The sequence below is a fragment of the Branchiostoma lanceolatum genome, chromosome 15, assembly GCF_035083965.1.
Source record: "Branchiostoma lanceolatum isolate klBraLanc5 chromosome 15, klBraLanc5.hap2, whole genome shotgun sequence".
In the NCBI taxonomy this organism is placed as follows: Eukaryota; Metazoa; Chordata; class Leptocardii; order Amphioxiformes; family Branchiostomatidae; genus Branchiostoma; species Branchiostoma lanceolatum.
In genome coordinates, this window is record NC_089736.1 from 15699760 (window position 1) to 15716618 (window position 16859).

Genomic DNA, 16859 nt, shown 5'->3' on the forward strand with positions numbered 1-16859 from the left:
ATTTCAATTAAAACTGCAAAATCCACTGCATCTTCTGAATTAATTTCTGATGTTACGGCCCTATCTTGTGATGATATTGACCCACCTCAGAGTTTATTCTAACAGAAGCATTTCTCTTTGTGCCATCATCACTATAATCCTCCTTAAAATGTTTTAAGCATCAAGTAGGCATTTATGTAATTCATGTGAAAAAATACGAATTTCTGACCGTACGCTTCTTTTTAGGAACCTGAAACAAAAGCAATTATTTGTCATATTGATCAGCTTAATAATGACTCTATTCTTTGCAATCAATGTTATTTAGTAGAAGAAACTTTACACGTTACATCCTCCTTCACCTTGAATGGTGACTTTGAATGGTATTTTCAAAAATTAAATGGATTTGAAATTAATGATTTCCTATGTCATTTGGAGTTTATTTTAAGTTGCTTTATGTGTATGTGCATAACTTCTAGAAAATAAGGCCGTATTTTGATCGAAGCTAGTGAAATATAAATATTTTCATGACAATTGGAATATAATCTGTAAAACATATTGCGTTCTGTCCATAGAGATATTTTCAATTAAGAAGAAAATACCCAGATTTTCACTTTATACCGTTCACCCTTTTGGACAATGAATTGTACGGGAAAAACAAAGCTTTGATGCTCGTGAAGTATTACTTTCCCGGTCAGATGTTGTTAGTGAAGAATGTGAAAATGCAAGCAAACCATCACGAGTGGACATGTTTTGTGTTGTCTATAACTTTTCATATTGTTGGCAGCGGTATTATCTTACCTTCGGGCTACCTACGGTGGCAGCATCAGAGCCTTGCCTGACGTTCGCCTGAAACAGCCCCCGTAACAACTATCGTATTTTTTGTCCATCGTTTACCACTGATGCGGATCCGCTAACAAGATTGACTGACAAGAATCATCGTTTCCACTGAAAAGAAAACTGTCAATCAGTTTTCAAGCGGCTATTGACACAATCTCTAGTATTATCATTTCCAGACAGCGATACATTTCTCTATTCCACATGAGCCGACGTGTTTTATATTCAAGGACCGACCGGTGGAACTGGCGTAGCCTTACTTGTAAATCGCGCTTTGAGACAGTACCATGCATATTGCAAAAATGTTTTCACCTTTAGCTTGGGAATAATTTTAGATTTCACTCTTAAACACCTTACAATTTATTCATCTTGTTTTGTGAATCAAGCTGCATAGTGAATAATTAGATGTAAGGTTATCTTGCTAGTTGCTGCACGGAACGTGCTGAGTCTGGTATGTCCCAATAAACGTAACTGAGACGTTGTAATCTGAGAGTTTACTTTTGATCCGTTTACATCTTGACCCTCGAAAGCATTTGAATGATGTAGCAACGTTTACGCGGGTTATTAAACAATGACGCTACCGGGAGACGTTCACTAGACACCGAACAGTCAACAGACCACGACCGATGCCAGCGAAGTCGGACAGCGTAACACAGCTCAGCAAAAATGGCTTCATTCGCAAAACTCTTCAACAGTTGCGTATCCCTGGCAACGTAGTTGCTACCCACAACACGCTGCCTGGACATAGCTCCCAACAGCTATTCGAACAAGGTAGAACATACTGGAGTCCCATGCAGCCCTATAGACGGGACAGTTCGGTTTCGGTTTTCTTTTTGCGTGTGTTTGTTTTGGAGCAGGGAATAGAGTCCTGCCACAAGCAATTCAATGCCCTGTAAGTTGTGTTGTTTCACGTGATGGTGGTGTACCAACCCCGACCTCTCGTTACAAGCACCTGTGAAAGTTTTTGAACATGTCAGGTTCAAAATTTCTTCATTAAATATGAATTTTGAAATGTTTGTAATTCGTGAAAAAAAATTAAATGTTGAAAAATATTGAGAATACAATATTCACATGTACCACGTTGTCTTCACACAATCTACATTTGCTTTAAAATTGGCAAAAGGTCCATGTTTCTTTCAATATGTGCAATGATATGAAGTAATTGGTGGCTTGGTAAGTGTTGCACTGTGACGACAAACTGAACATGAATGTGTCCAGAACACATGTAGATTTTCATCAGTAATTATGCTAGAACTGAACTGAATTATGCTAGGTAATACCTGTCTTGAATCTTTAAATTTGTTTGGTAGTTGTGTATGTTGTTAGTAGAGCATTTCAAGGCACTGCATGCTCTTTGAGTGAACTGGTAAGGACACCAAAAAGCACACATTCTGAACTATGCAAAATGGTTTGCGAAATATCGCCACATCTGAAGAGAACTGAAGAAAAGAGGGCTGTGGTCTTTGCCGGGTTATCTTCAGGCAAAAGTGCAGCTGGATGCGTTTGACTTTAGTAAATTTTCTTAGTACAAGAAAAAACAAGAATAAGAAAAATACATTTTTGGTAGTGTAGTGCAACGATGTTAAAAGTATCGATCGGTCAGTGTTAGCAGTTGATTGCTTGTTTTTTAGTCAACATGGGAATGTACATTTTTGCTCTGCATGTGCCATGCACAGGGGGTTAACCAACGTCATACGTTGGAATTGCATTTTCGATACTGAGACCAATTCGAAGTAGGTCGTCCACAACTTCTATTCTAACGTCAGTCAATGGTGTATGTGATAACTCTATCGCCTACCATATATGTAGATACAATGGAATGAATTTAAAAAAAATGTTTTTTAGTATTGAATGAAAGTATCACATACAGTATGTCATATGGATGAATTTTATAGTTTTCAAAGTCTAAATCAAATTAAAATCTCTCAAATCGAAGTTTCTATGTTTTGAATTAAAAATTAATTTCGGTAAATCAATATTCAACCACCTACAGAAACTTGAATATGACGATTACGTTCCATACATGTGCATAACAATCTAGTAACAAGTTCCATTTTCTTTTTGGTAAAGATTTGAACGAGTTTGTTTTAGATGGATAGAACTAAAACAGTGAACATTACGATCCCGTACGTTCAAGGAGTTTCAGATAAAATTAGACGTCTCCTGCAAAACCATGACATCGCCAACAACTTCTAGCCCAATTCCACCATCAGATTACTGCATTCCAAAGACGATAACAACACTGTTGAAAGATTTTGGAATACGCACAACCATATTTCTTTGCCGGCTAATATACCACAAGGGTCGGGGTATTGTCTATTTAAACGGGGATTAGACGAAGACCACACAAACTCAGAAGGGGCGGAATGGGTCATCCGATATCGTCGCAGTGAAATAAGAGATAACCTTGTAGCAAACACTGGCTCTTTGCACAATTGATGATGATTGGGAACGAATCTAACACAATTTCTTCGAATGTTTGGGGGGGGGGGGTGAACTATGGACCTCATATACCAATCAGCCTGTAATCCATGGTGTCGGACAGTACTTCAGAAGAACTCTAAAGTCTGACCTGCCACGATTCAAGAGAGTACGGTGCTACACACACACACGGCAAAACAGAACATTGACACTGTATAGTTGCTTTTCTGCGAAATTACGTCTTCCTTTCGAATAGTCTTTTTTGTCCTATTCTATTAATGCCAACGTGACATTTGCATAATCCAGAATCCCATATAAAGAGGCAGTATCCCGCCACAAACTTATAGTTTTAATACTCAAATGCCTGTATATAACAATTTATTACAGTATAATAATAATTATAATATCTTTGAGAGGCAATTTTTAATTTTGTTGGACTTCCGTGCACAAAGCTAAGTGAAAACAACAAAAGATTTATGGAATCAAAATACAGTTTAGAAAACGAAGGAACTGCTGTGATGTGAAATGTCCTGTATATCTCGGAAGGAACGAATTGAATATTTTGCACGGTAACTTCGTGTACAAGTCTTTCACTGCACATTCTGCAGTAGAGTTTGTCGTGCCAGAATAGGCCTCATGAGTCATGAGAGGCACCGCCAAGCCAGGACTACCCAGAGTGACTGACTGTTAAGCTGGGAAACCGATCATGATCGAAGCTGTCTACCGTCTCCAATAAGAGCCGAAGAAACTACAGAAGAAAAGGTTTTCTATTCACAACCACATTATATACCATTAATGCTGACGTTTTGTGACAGTCACCGATATATCATACTTGTGAATAAAGAATCGTGTTGTCAAGTGATTTTCCAACCTGTTTGAATTATACTGTCAGATGCCCTGTCTGATGTTTGTGTTTCCTTATTTTCTGCAGGCCATGCATACGCTTGGGGATCGAGGGTCTCCGACCAGCTTTGTGTCGGAGAGCAAGTGTACGCTAAGAAGTCCCCGTTCTCAATGGTAGGACTACGCGCCCCTATCCTGAAGATATTTGCGGGCGCACAGCATGTTATCGTCTTGGCAGATCATCCTGCTTCCAGCTCATCATAGAAATATATTCAACACTGATTGTAGCTCACTACTATCACTACGATCAATCATCCATGTATACATGTACTAAACTAAGCATACGGTACATATTATGGAAACAATATGAAATTGAATTTGCTGTGAATATACTGTCTTGTACCTCTTTGCTTGTCATCTTGAAACTGTGACCAAGACTGTACTTAGTATGCCGAGTGTTAGGTAACTGTACCAGAGTTTACTTTTTGGACATGGGTTTACAGACAGTCTTGGCCATGCACTCATGTTAAATATATGATAGTATAGTGTGCAAAAAGTTCTGCTGTTGATGAAATATCATCCATAGTCATTTCTCTTATTTGTCTAAGGAATACGTCCCTAAAAGCCAAAATAAGTTGACGGGAGAGACCCTAACAAAAGACTAAAACTAGAATGGATTTTTTACTGATCTTCTAATGCATAAGTATGCCGTGTTTGATGCTGATGATAAAATGCATGTAGATAAACCAAGTCCCTACACACGGCATTCAAAAATGTTAACGATGATAATAGTGCTAAATAGAGGATCACGGTGTAGTGTCACACAATCGTGGTACACCTCAAAAATAAAGCTTCACAAAACATCAAGAAATCGGGTCTTCAAATGTTGAGTGGAAAATTGACCATAGTTTACAGTTTGTTGTATTAGTCCATCCCCACAGAGCAGACATTCCCGAACACACAAAAAATGAAATCAGTGAAAAGACTGTGAACAGGTTAGCACACTGGATCAAAGAAATCCTGCAAACCTTTCTGGTTTTCGGGTTGACAGTAAACGCGTTCTTCTGCCTTCGGATTTTGATAGAAACTATGCATCAATACCTCCTTTAGAATTCTCTTGACGGACACGGACTGCAAATTTACAATGGTGGGTTTCTTATATTACGATTTTGGCGCTGAGTGTATAGGGCTTTACATTTTATGCTTATGGAAACTCAATGTAAGTTATAACATACTTTTTATATTCATACGATATTTCACTTATACCATAAGACGTACTTTTTTTCTGTACACCTACCTACCTATCTAAAATATTTTTCCTCTTTTCTTTCAATAGACTTGAATGCTGGAATTGCCACGGGGAGGGCCACAAGGCGAACATTTGCCCCAGTCCCAGTGCAAAGTAAGATTTCGTATTGATTTGTTTGCATCCATATCTGAAAGGGAGAGGCAAGCCGAAGTCGTCCTTAAAAAATTCTGGGATGTGTTGGACAAAATCACAGAGCCAGAAAAGTGCTCCACTGACGACATTCTCAAGGAGGCACAGCTCACCACTGCACAGTTCTGTGACGCTTTGAACTTGATGGCAACCAGGAAGCAAGTAGTGCTCATGCGTTAGCCAAAGGACATGTGGGTGAACAATTACAATCCGCATCTACTCCGGGCTTGGAATGATAACATGGACATCCAATATGTTCTCAACGCGTACAATTGTGCCAGGTACATTGTGTCGTATATCAGCAAAGCAGAAAGGGAAATGGGAAAGCTACTCAAACAGGCCCAGAAAGAGGCAATGGAAGGCATTGAGCATATAGTGAATGAAATGAGAAAATTTGGCAATGCCTACCTTTACCATTGGGAAGTGAGCGCCCAGGACGCGGTCTATCGGGTCTGTAGCCTTCAGTAAAAGGATTGTTCGAGAGAAGTCACCTTCATACCAACAGATGAGCAAGCTAATCAATAGTCAAAACCTTTGGCAGTAATTCAAAAGCTTACGAGGGAGGGAAACTGTGATGAAGCAAGCATCTGTATGCCAAGCATTATGGATCGATACAAGGCAAGACCACCAGAAGAACCCTTCCGATTAATGTGTGCTGCAGAGTTTGTCTCCGAGTACCGCGTTGTTGCATCTTCAGGCAAGCAAGGTAATGGCGAGCAGTCTTCTCGAGGAGAAGCATATGCTGAGGGATGATTTGGGGGTTGTACAAAAACGTACAAGATCTAAGCCGGCAATCATTTGCTATGCCAAATTCAATAAGATGAAAGAGCCAGAGCGATTCTACTTGACATTGCTCAAGTTGTACTTGCCACACTACCTTGACGCGCAGTTGAAACCACAACAATAAGCAAAGTATAAAGAGTTCTACTCGGAAGGGTTACTTTGCTCCCTTGCCAGATACAGGGGATAGAGTAAGCGTCGTTGTGAATGGGAACAGGTGTTAGTTTGAGCAATATGTTGCCGAAATCGAGCAGGCTCGTAAAGACGTGGAAAACAGTGATGGTGTAGAAGACGTTTGCCGGTTGCCATCCGGTCATGAATATTAAATCAAAATAGAAGTGAAGTTAGAAATCCGATAAAGCTAAAATAACCTTTAAAAGTCACAAATAAAGCACCTCAGTGCTGACCGAGCAGTAAATCGTGAAGAAATAGACACAGATATTCCTAGCACAAGAATAAGCGTGTGGACGTTGACATCTGCAGTCCGGTCAGACGTCCGTCTCAGGACAATACACATAGTAAGCTCTGGCCAAACCCCGGCCACCTACACTTCTGGAGAACCTAGTAGGTGCGCAATCCATGCCCACTGCAATTGTAACAGAAGACAGGCTATTCAATTTTCCTACCCTCCTGTCGTTAATAATCAATTTTGTAAACGCACACAGAAACACGACCTACTGGACACGACCTATGTAGAGTTTTTCTGCCTTCTACAAACACGAGCTGAAAATGGACAATGGTTGTATTTTATAGTACGATTTTTGAGTGTATGTGGTCCAAACAATATGCTTATTTAGTGGCATTGTAGATAAGAGACACGTTTACACGCTGCTGTACGAGGCACTGACCAGAGCTGCCGGCATTGTGACACGGACACATGTGCTACCAGATACAGAAAGAGGTCTGTCCAACCTCCGGCCCTCTGTCAAAGAGATCACGTGAGAGTTGGAGAAGCTGGTGCAAAAGCCCGACTCCTTTCCCTCAGCTGCGGTTACTGGTGCACACTCGCCAAAATTACCAGGGCTGCGCCTTTTAAATAGTAGCACAAATGACACTACAGCAAAGTATGAGGAGTTTTTTTTTTTTGCTGTACCATATAACTACCAACGGAGCGGTTGATCTGGTTTATTCGTCATGCTACAAAGAAGCTCGAAAGACAGTTTGTTGTCTTTGGTAAAATACCCTACATAAGATCACCCTCGTGTGTGAGATCGCTGATACGGAGAGCGTACTGGTCGGCCAACTGGTCGCCGTCAACTTTTTTTTTGAAGGTCGAACATTCCTTTGTAGTGATCGAGCGGACGTTTTTGTGGAGAGCTCCCGTTCTGTGAAGCCTTTATAGTTGGAAAATTTATCTTTAGACGACCTCACTACTTACATTTTAAGAAGAAGAATATAGAAGAAGAGTGACTGACGGACGTTGATGGTATTTAGTTAAGGTGAATATCTACCAAAAGGTCATTTTGTCCCCTTTTTACGACTCTTATCTTACATAAAGAGTGAAGAGGACAACTACAGGATAGAAGTTAGCAGCTATTAAATTTGAATATATAAATCTTTGTCAGATCTGGTAGGTGCTCACATTGTTTTGCTGAATATGTAAATATATACAATGGCCATCCCTGGTCCCTGGCAGTGAGCAACCTGTCTCAAAAAAAAAATTTCGCACACCGAATATTTAGGTTTTTCTTATCACCGTGTTCTTATCGTTACGGTCATAGCGCAGAGGGTCATGTACATTTTAAATGTGGTGATGATGTAAACAGATTAAATGAATTTCTTGTGGTTGTTTAAAATGAAAAGGATAACAGCTACAAGTATTACCCTAACAGATTTTGTGATGTTTGATTTGTTTATGTGGTCACTGCGCATGCGTTTATGTTGTCACGGGGTAGAACCTATAAATGAGAAAAGGCACCAGCTGGTTCGACCCGTCCCTACATGCATTACCATGCACCCAGGGTTTCGATCTGTCTGTTAAGGTAGATGGGCACTACAATCTGCATACTGAGTACAGGTAGTGCTATTAGCCAAATCAGGGTGCAACCCATGAGTAAGATGCCAACCCATTGATAACTATGAATCAAATAATCAATCCATCAAATACAGAAGTACCCAATCAACAAATCAAGTATTTCAGAAAATTGGAAAAACCATCATAGTCTGAAAGGAATATACTTTTAACATTTTGATAATACTTCCCATAAACAGGCGTCGTATAAGAACGCTACATGAGTGGCTTACAGTGTATTTGAGGAGGCCCCGTAGCGTTAAAAAGTTACGAAAAAGTTTTTTTTTCGTCTAATTGTGTATTGACTTATTTGCTAATAAAGTAGAATATTAATGACTTTATAGGGTAAATTCAAAGCATCCAACGAATATCTCCGGCAACTCGTGACAGGCTGCAAAAGGAGAAGGTGTTGCAGACACTGGCAACGCAGAAGGCGAAGAAAGAATAGGAATCTAGCTTCCTCAAAGTCAAAGAAATTTACTTTTGGGTCAACTCTCGTTTAAATTTAATGGCTTAAACGTTATCCAAGCCAAAGAAGCTAAAGATCTCTATACCTGGAAAATTATAATAAAACAGATTTTAATCGGTCACCAAGGAGAAGCTGAGAGAGCTATACCAGACTGAGAAAGTAGTGGAGATACTGAGAGCACAGTTCGTTCAGGTAAAGGGTAACTATTGTTAAAAGACGTTTTTTTTTTTAAATAAGCTGACGAGTTTATTTGAGTGCAATAATTGAGAGATCTTTTTTTATATAAATTTGCTTTTTTAAATGTAACAAAATTAGGCTTATTAACATGTTAACGTCTAAACACACGTATATTTTTGCATATTTGCACACTTTGTCTATTCATCGTTTTTGATGAACTATCCGTATATGCCTGCTGACCGAACAGTAATTAGTGAGCAAAAAGACCCTGATGCTCCTACTTGCAATAAGAATCAGCGTGTGGACGTTGACATCTGCAGTCTGACCAGACGTCCGTCTCACCGTTTACGCGCACTGCATGTGTAACAGAAGACAAAATAGAATCTAATTTTCCTACCCTTGTGACGGCAATGATCGATTTTGTCAACGCACACAGAAACATGACCCAGGCTGCAGAGTCCTTGTCACAGTGCTGGTAGAGTTGGTAAGAAAGTTTGGAATGGGGTACTTGGAGGCTTGCAGACGTCCACGATGCCTGCAGGGATGGAAATGGGTTGCGGGAGGCTGTTCGATCTGAATGGTTTGGAAGGTGACACGTTTGCAGGGTCTATGGAATTTGATTTTTTTCTTTGGCCCTAAAGTTCTTAACTTTCTCCCTGCTGCCTTACTCTGAAATTTGGTGCCAATCAGCTACTTCAGAGTGCGATAGGTTTATAGGCAGTCAAACCCATTGGGCACCAGGAGAAGAAACATCTAAAGGTTGTAAAATGAAACCTGCACGAGTGAATTAAGTACAGGCCAGAACAGAAGAATACTAGTAGTTTACAGATACATGTATATATTAAGATACTGTAAGAATTATAATGTAGGAGGACTGGACTCTCCTTGCTTCTTTGTGATGGTAAAAATGTTAAGAGCAGGTATGTTTTATAATCAAAGCTTTGCCAAACTTATTAGAAATATGAATTTATCGTTGAACCATCCTCACAGAAAGTATCATGTCTCCCGCTAACTAATAGTATGTACTTCTGCAGGTGGACACAACGTACCATCTGATGTGTCCGAACTGTTAAATTTACCACTGGTGCATTCTTGATGGCTGTACCTCCTGCATAAAGATCCTGGAACGACCCTTTATGAAAAAGGCCGATGCTACTGTAAGGATATAAATTTTCTTTGGGCCAGTATTTCAAATCCATTGCTTTTTGGACCAAATATTCTGAAGCATCTTTATTTACAAATCGTCTATAACACATTGAATGTGTATAAAACCTAAACGATGTGTAAACGATATTTACTCGTAAAAAAGGAATCTTACTTTATTCTACCCTTTTATTCTACTTACAACCGTTTTATTTTTCAGCCCACACTAACCGTAACTGGAAACACACTATCTTTTTAAGGATTAAGAGGTGTATGTTATTTTCGGTCCAAAACTAAGGTTTGGGATTTTTGGAACAGTACAACTAGAACGAGTCATACCCGTCCCCATCTTCATCTTAATTCACTATTCCTTATACTTTCTATTGATGCGTGAAAACAGATAAGACAGCAAACTGGTCCAAACTGAGTCTGCCATACTCGGAAAGTATAGCAAATTGAAGGAAGCCATTAAGGCAAATGAGTTCAGTTCTCCATTTCAAGCAACAGGGAGCCCAGCTACAACGATGCCAGGAGTCAGAATATTGATAACCCATTCATGCAGAAATAATTGACTGCGCAATTCTTGGAACATAATGCATTAGAATAAACTCTGTGTCAAGTATGTAACCTATTTCATAGAATTAATCATCCAAGTTCATAGCACTTCTTCGACCCCTCAAAACTATGTATGGCATTTGTTAAGCACATATAAAACTGTATGAAAATGTATTTCCCTAAAAGTCCATTTGCGCAGCGGGAACAACAACATTTGCAAACGTTATCATCAGTTCCTAAAAATTGCACGGACACGCCGTATAAGGAAGAGACTGCTTCCGCAACCTGCCGTTCCATCAGCCACAACACTTCCCCCAGACCCCCCCCCCCTCCCATACGCTCACATTTTACCCCTCTGTCGTCCGGATGCACCTACCCGTTCGTAAACAATTCCGACTTCCCTCCCCTGTATGTCCCCCTGCCTGAGTATCCCTCCTGGTCACTGGACTTCTTCACTTCACAGCCTTACATTCCCTCATCCGTCTCTTCCCAGTCAACCCCTCCATCCCGGTCTTCTCCCCTAGTAAACTGAATCCCACCGCAGCCTCTTATCATACCAGTTCTTAATGCCAGATTTTTGCAGAGACACAGGGCTAATTGGGACGTGCCTGTTTATACATCTGCAGTGAGCATTTCTCTGCGAAGAATATAACTAAAGACAAATAGCTCGAAGACCATTCCTTCCATGCACGACTTTTCCTGATAAATAAAACAAAGAATATTGGCTGCCATGTCTAATTTACCACTTATCACATCAGAAAGTTCCATGCCCTGCAAACATTTATTACTACAGTACTTTGTATCTGCAATGTTTAATGATAACTTCAAAAAAACTTTACTGATTATGCTCATGTCTTTTTTATTGTCCTCGACTGCATAATACACTATTGTTAAGGGGAAGAGAGCTTGGCAGGGTTGTTTGCTGTTAATGGACCTTCGTCTGTACAAATGCATCCCTAATTCAGCCTTACAACTGTTTAACAAGTCGTCATCATTATTCTAAAAAGTTACCCGATCTGCATTACAAGTAATCCTGGTAACGTAAAATGACTCACATCAAAGGCCACCATGTTTTGAAATCGATATCTTTTGATAAGGATACTTAACTGTCAACAATAAGAAATTACAAAGACCTTACTTTCGCCATAAAAGTTCTCGCAATGAGACAAGCCCACCTTCACAGAACACTATATAGACTTCTTACAAAGGTCCTACTATGTCAAGCAAATGTCATGTTAACCCTTTGTTGTGCTGAGCCGAAGGACACTGTCGAACACTGTATTCTAGTTGCATGGGTGACCGTCGATTAAACTCTCAAAAGAAAGGCGGCAAGCTGCGTGTCGTAATGTACAAGATCAACAGTCCGTGTATAAAGTAGAATAGAGGAACTACTACGATAGTGTCGACAGCCACTACGATAGTATTGGAGTCATTGATTTAAACTATCTATATCAAAATATCCATATGTAGCTTAATGGTAACAGAACAGAATCCGAGGCTAAGTATATTCTGTTCTGTCTGCCTTTGCGTATTAGAGATGCTGATGTTGACAAGGTTTTCTTGAAATGCATCATACTGGCTAATAAATATTGAACGGTACTGATTGCGCTGTTTTGGCGGGAGATTACCTATCAATCATTCGAAAGCAGTGTTCTGATTGGTTTCCCCACAAACGCCAATGTTTCCTTGAACGAGGACATCGGTGATGTCATTTCACTACACTGGTAAATTAAATTCTGGTGGTATTTTGCTTTTAAAAGAAAATATTGACTCTTGCCTACGTACTGACATCATAACGCAAATATAATAACAATGCTCTGTCATACATTTCTATCTATTCTAGCTTTTAAGGTATAAACTCTTCGATGATCCCTGTCAGATTGCCGCGCGCGGGAACATCTGTAACCCGATATCGTCTTTACGGGCAGATAAGATAAGGCCACAACATTTTGATTTTATGGATGACATCCTCTGGAGACCCCAAAACTAATGCGCGCGGGCGAAAAAAAGAAAAATCCAGCAAAAAAAAAAAATGCTACTGAACCACAGGGCTACTAGTACAAAGCTGGTATTGCGAATTGAACCACAGAACACAGTTTGTTTGTAGGAGGTACATGTAGGTTGTCTTGTTCATCATAGCAGACTATTAGAAGGTATTTGGCTCCAAGGACTGTGGATGATATATGACTGTGATGAGAATACTAGTCATATACACCCATAAGGGCAGTTTCAACATACATGGCATTGAACTCCATATTAAGCATTCCATGGTTTACGCTCACAAATCCCTCTGCCAATCCCTCAATTCCTCTCCCATGTCTCTCATTGTTGCAAAAGAAACGTGTGAGAGCCACTCTGGATAGGTCGTGTTTGAAATTGTCTTGGCGATACTCGCTGCATGGCCACCGCGATCCTCTCGTACAACTGTGCAAACGCAAAACCCCCCTAGCCAACATCGATGGCATACCAATCCACATACGCCCCCAGTTTTCCGATAAGCCGGCACAATGCTAGCCTTTTGCGGCAATCTAATTCGGCAAGTTCCGGAGTTCTGTGTAGCCTTGGAGGAGGTGTTTTTTTTTTTTTTGACAACAGGCGAAAATCAATGCGCGCGCGGATGTCATCCATAAGATTTACTTGGTGTGGCCTAAACAGCTCATCAGCCACGTCCGTCAGAAAATCCACGTTGGTGTCTACTGATCATGCGTTTGTGACATATCAAGGTAAACAGGCTTTCAGATACAATCGCTCCTGCTAATCAATGGAGGTTTTCGATTTTAGTAGGAACATTTTTTTTTTGCGAAGTTTGACACAGAAAGTGATGATTATGTGTTCTGGCTGCTCTTTCCTATTCACCGAAGGGTGGACAGTCGAACCGCAGAGCTCTATGCGCATCCGTTCTGCGCAGCCTTCTCTAAGACGGCGTTCGCCGGGTCACGGCCGGACCCGGGTTGGACCCTGTTGCATGGGTGTAAACAACTACCTGTGGTGCAAGAAAAAGACCTCAGACCTACATAATGATTATACTTTTTCATATCTGTAGGACTTGCCCAGTGCAGCTATGTAGATATTTCGTGTATTGTAAAATGACAGCAGCCGCGGTGGCTTTCGAAACATTAGCAATTTTTGGTCAATTTATCTGTGCTCATCTTCTTTACAGTTCACCTAGATCCAACTAGCTAATCACATAGTGCGATAGTCCATTTTTTCACCTTTAAATAGATACCAAAATACCTTGGTTTATTTGAGGAGCAACGGGTTTGCCCCCAAAAAAACTGCGACCACATGCAAATCATGGTGGTGAAATTCGAGCCTGGGCGTATCTACCGATACACACTATCCTGCGTTTTGGTTACATTTTTATACATTTCGCAATGTGTCATAAAACTTATGTTTTGGTTTTAGAAGCTGCATGAGCACGGCTACCACATGCAATAGAAGAAGCTACATGATAATAGTCAAATAGTCAGACAGAGGGTTTTAGTACTAGGTAGCGACTTAGTAAAAATTGTCAAATTTGAAGTCAATAGTTTCGAACTCCAGCGTTCGACCAATGGAACCAAGACGGTACGTTCGATTTTTTGAGCCGCGAGGTCAGGCGTGTTCATGCGTAGTGTTGCAACTATCAGTCGGTGTGTGGAGAAGTTTAGAAAAGACAAACGTCTAATTCCTGCAGTTGCAGATACATTTTCTGAAAAAGATTGACATTATTCAGAAGCCAGAAAAAGTGGGATTCTTGTGCACGTATGCCAATATTACTACATAATGTGTACGTTTTGCAAATCAAAGTGAAAGGACACTGTGTTCAATTTCTCATTCAGAAAAAGGACGCCATAAAACTGACATGATGTTCGTTTTTTGGGGGGCAAACCCGTTGCTCCTAAAATTAACCAAGGATCAATTTAAAGCTGAAGATATGGACTATCATGCTGTGGAAATAGCTAATTGGATCTAGGTGAGCTGTAAAAAAGACGAGCACAAATAAAGTGACCAAAAAATTGCTCATGTTTAGAACGCCACAGCGCTCGCTGATATTTTGTAATGCGCAAATAATCTGAATTGCTGTACTGGGCAAATCCCGTAGATTTGAAAAAGTATATACATTATATAGGTCTGAGGTATTTTTGCTGCACGGCAGGCTCTTGTTTACACCCATGCAACGGGGTCAAATCCAAACGCGGCAAATACGCTATCTTAGAGAATAACGCGTTCTAGGGTGACCTGCGGTTCGACTGTGGAGATTAGAATGGATGCTCACGAGTATTAAATACCCGCATGACCTCTGACCCGTCACGTGATGGACTGTAGAACTATTCTAGTGCGCAGACGCGTGGACTTAGTCCCGCGACGATGCCTACATGGCGAGCTTGCTGTTATGAGCCGTTTTTGTCATCAAAATAGGCGGTAAAGCGCCAGTTCACCCCAAATCAGACATAAATTGTGCTGTAGACGGTGTCGTTGGTTGCTGACAATCGTAAGCTCGTGAGCAGATTGGGTGTAAACGGACGTGATGGCTCCATATGAACTAGGTGCGCAGGTAAGTTTTTACATGTAAATCGGTTTGGTCAACAATAATATTTTGATACATGTATACATTTACAAGGCTGTGTACAGTGTGCCTAAACAGATTTAAGGTACACGGTCACAGGTACAGTAGTCTAGAGGTCCGGACACGTAACATTACCTGAATTAGTTTGCACCTATTAGTAAGTTAATTAACGTTACATGTTACCGCCGACTGCCCTTCTGGGCAAAGACGTCGACCGGCATTCAGACCTCATATCAAAATACATGGAAAGCATACAAGAAAACCTACCCGAGTTTTACCGTATGAAAAACACTCATTCATAGGGTCACTCGACCTCTAAACTGTCAATTTTGTTGATATCAGCATAGGATTTGGATTCAATTTTCCAGACATATCTTGACATACTTAGTAGTTAGTTGAACAAACCCTCCCACATTACATAGCACCATTCAGGGAGTGAAATTGGAGACAATATTTTAGCCATGCGAGCACGTAATTTGGAAACGCCTGTTCATGCTGTTGTTTGTTTTGATCCTGATGATGGGAGGCAAACTCAAATGTCAAAATCCACAAATCGTAGGTCATGAGTATGATTGAGAAAATCAGTCAAATCATTCTTTTTTCCCCGCAGGAAACCAACGCTCTGAAGACGATAGACCCACCACAGTTGTCAGGACAGCTGGTAACGTTTCCAAGGCGATAAAAACAAAGATGAATAACGGGACAATTTGCTGCCAAGTTGTGGGTACCAATCGATGGTCCTCAGACACCTGCATGTTTTTGTTCCTCTATTCTAAATATCGTTCGGGCTGGAACCTCATTTTCTATGTGTGTTGTTTGTTAAAGAATGCCTCAGTCATCTCTGTCTCGTGTTTTCTTCACTTAATAGAATCACAGAAGAGTCTGTGGCAGATCGTTAGCTGTTGCGTGTGATTGACAACATTACCGACATACACCACGAGGAGGTCATCTGCCAAGAGTGTCATCCCCCGCCCTCCAAAGTTAAGTAAAAAAAACAAAAACATTTTGGTCCCAAGTTATAAGTTGTTACTTAACAACCACTAACTATGCTGGATGCATAAGGCAGTAACATGGAGCATTAAGTTGGGCCCCCTCATCGACTAGGGAGTGGAACCCTAGTCAAGCCCAGTCACCGAGGAATACGCCTCTGAACTTGAACAAAAACAAAAAATTGAGGGCAATGTAATTAACGTTCCATGCTGCTGTCATATGTATATATAGCATAGAGAGTGGCTGTGCCCCGTTCTCGTGATGCCCAAAAATGTTGCCTGACAGTGGTGGACTAAATGCTAAAAACAGTGAGAACAGTGAACTTTTTGAACTTCAACTGTCACGCATACATTTAAGGGCAACATTGACTCTATGAATTGGGCGGACTAGTTATTCCCCATGAAAAATGAAAAATAAGACAAGCATGGACAAAGACAAGGCCAAGGTCTGCTCAAACTCCCTTGCATGCCGGGCAGATGTACTTCTCTTCTGCCACAAGGACGGCCACATCACAAGCAGAAATGTTCACACACCGGTAGTGCAACCGGTTGGATCATTGGTCGCACTGGATAATAGGTGCTTCCTGTCGGTAATCGTGACAGATGCAGAAGATGCTCAGCTGGTACGTGCTTTGCTGGAGGCTCTTGCTCTGCTGGAAGTTCCTGAAGTG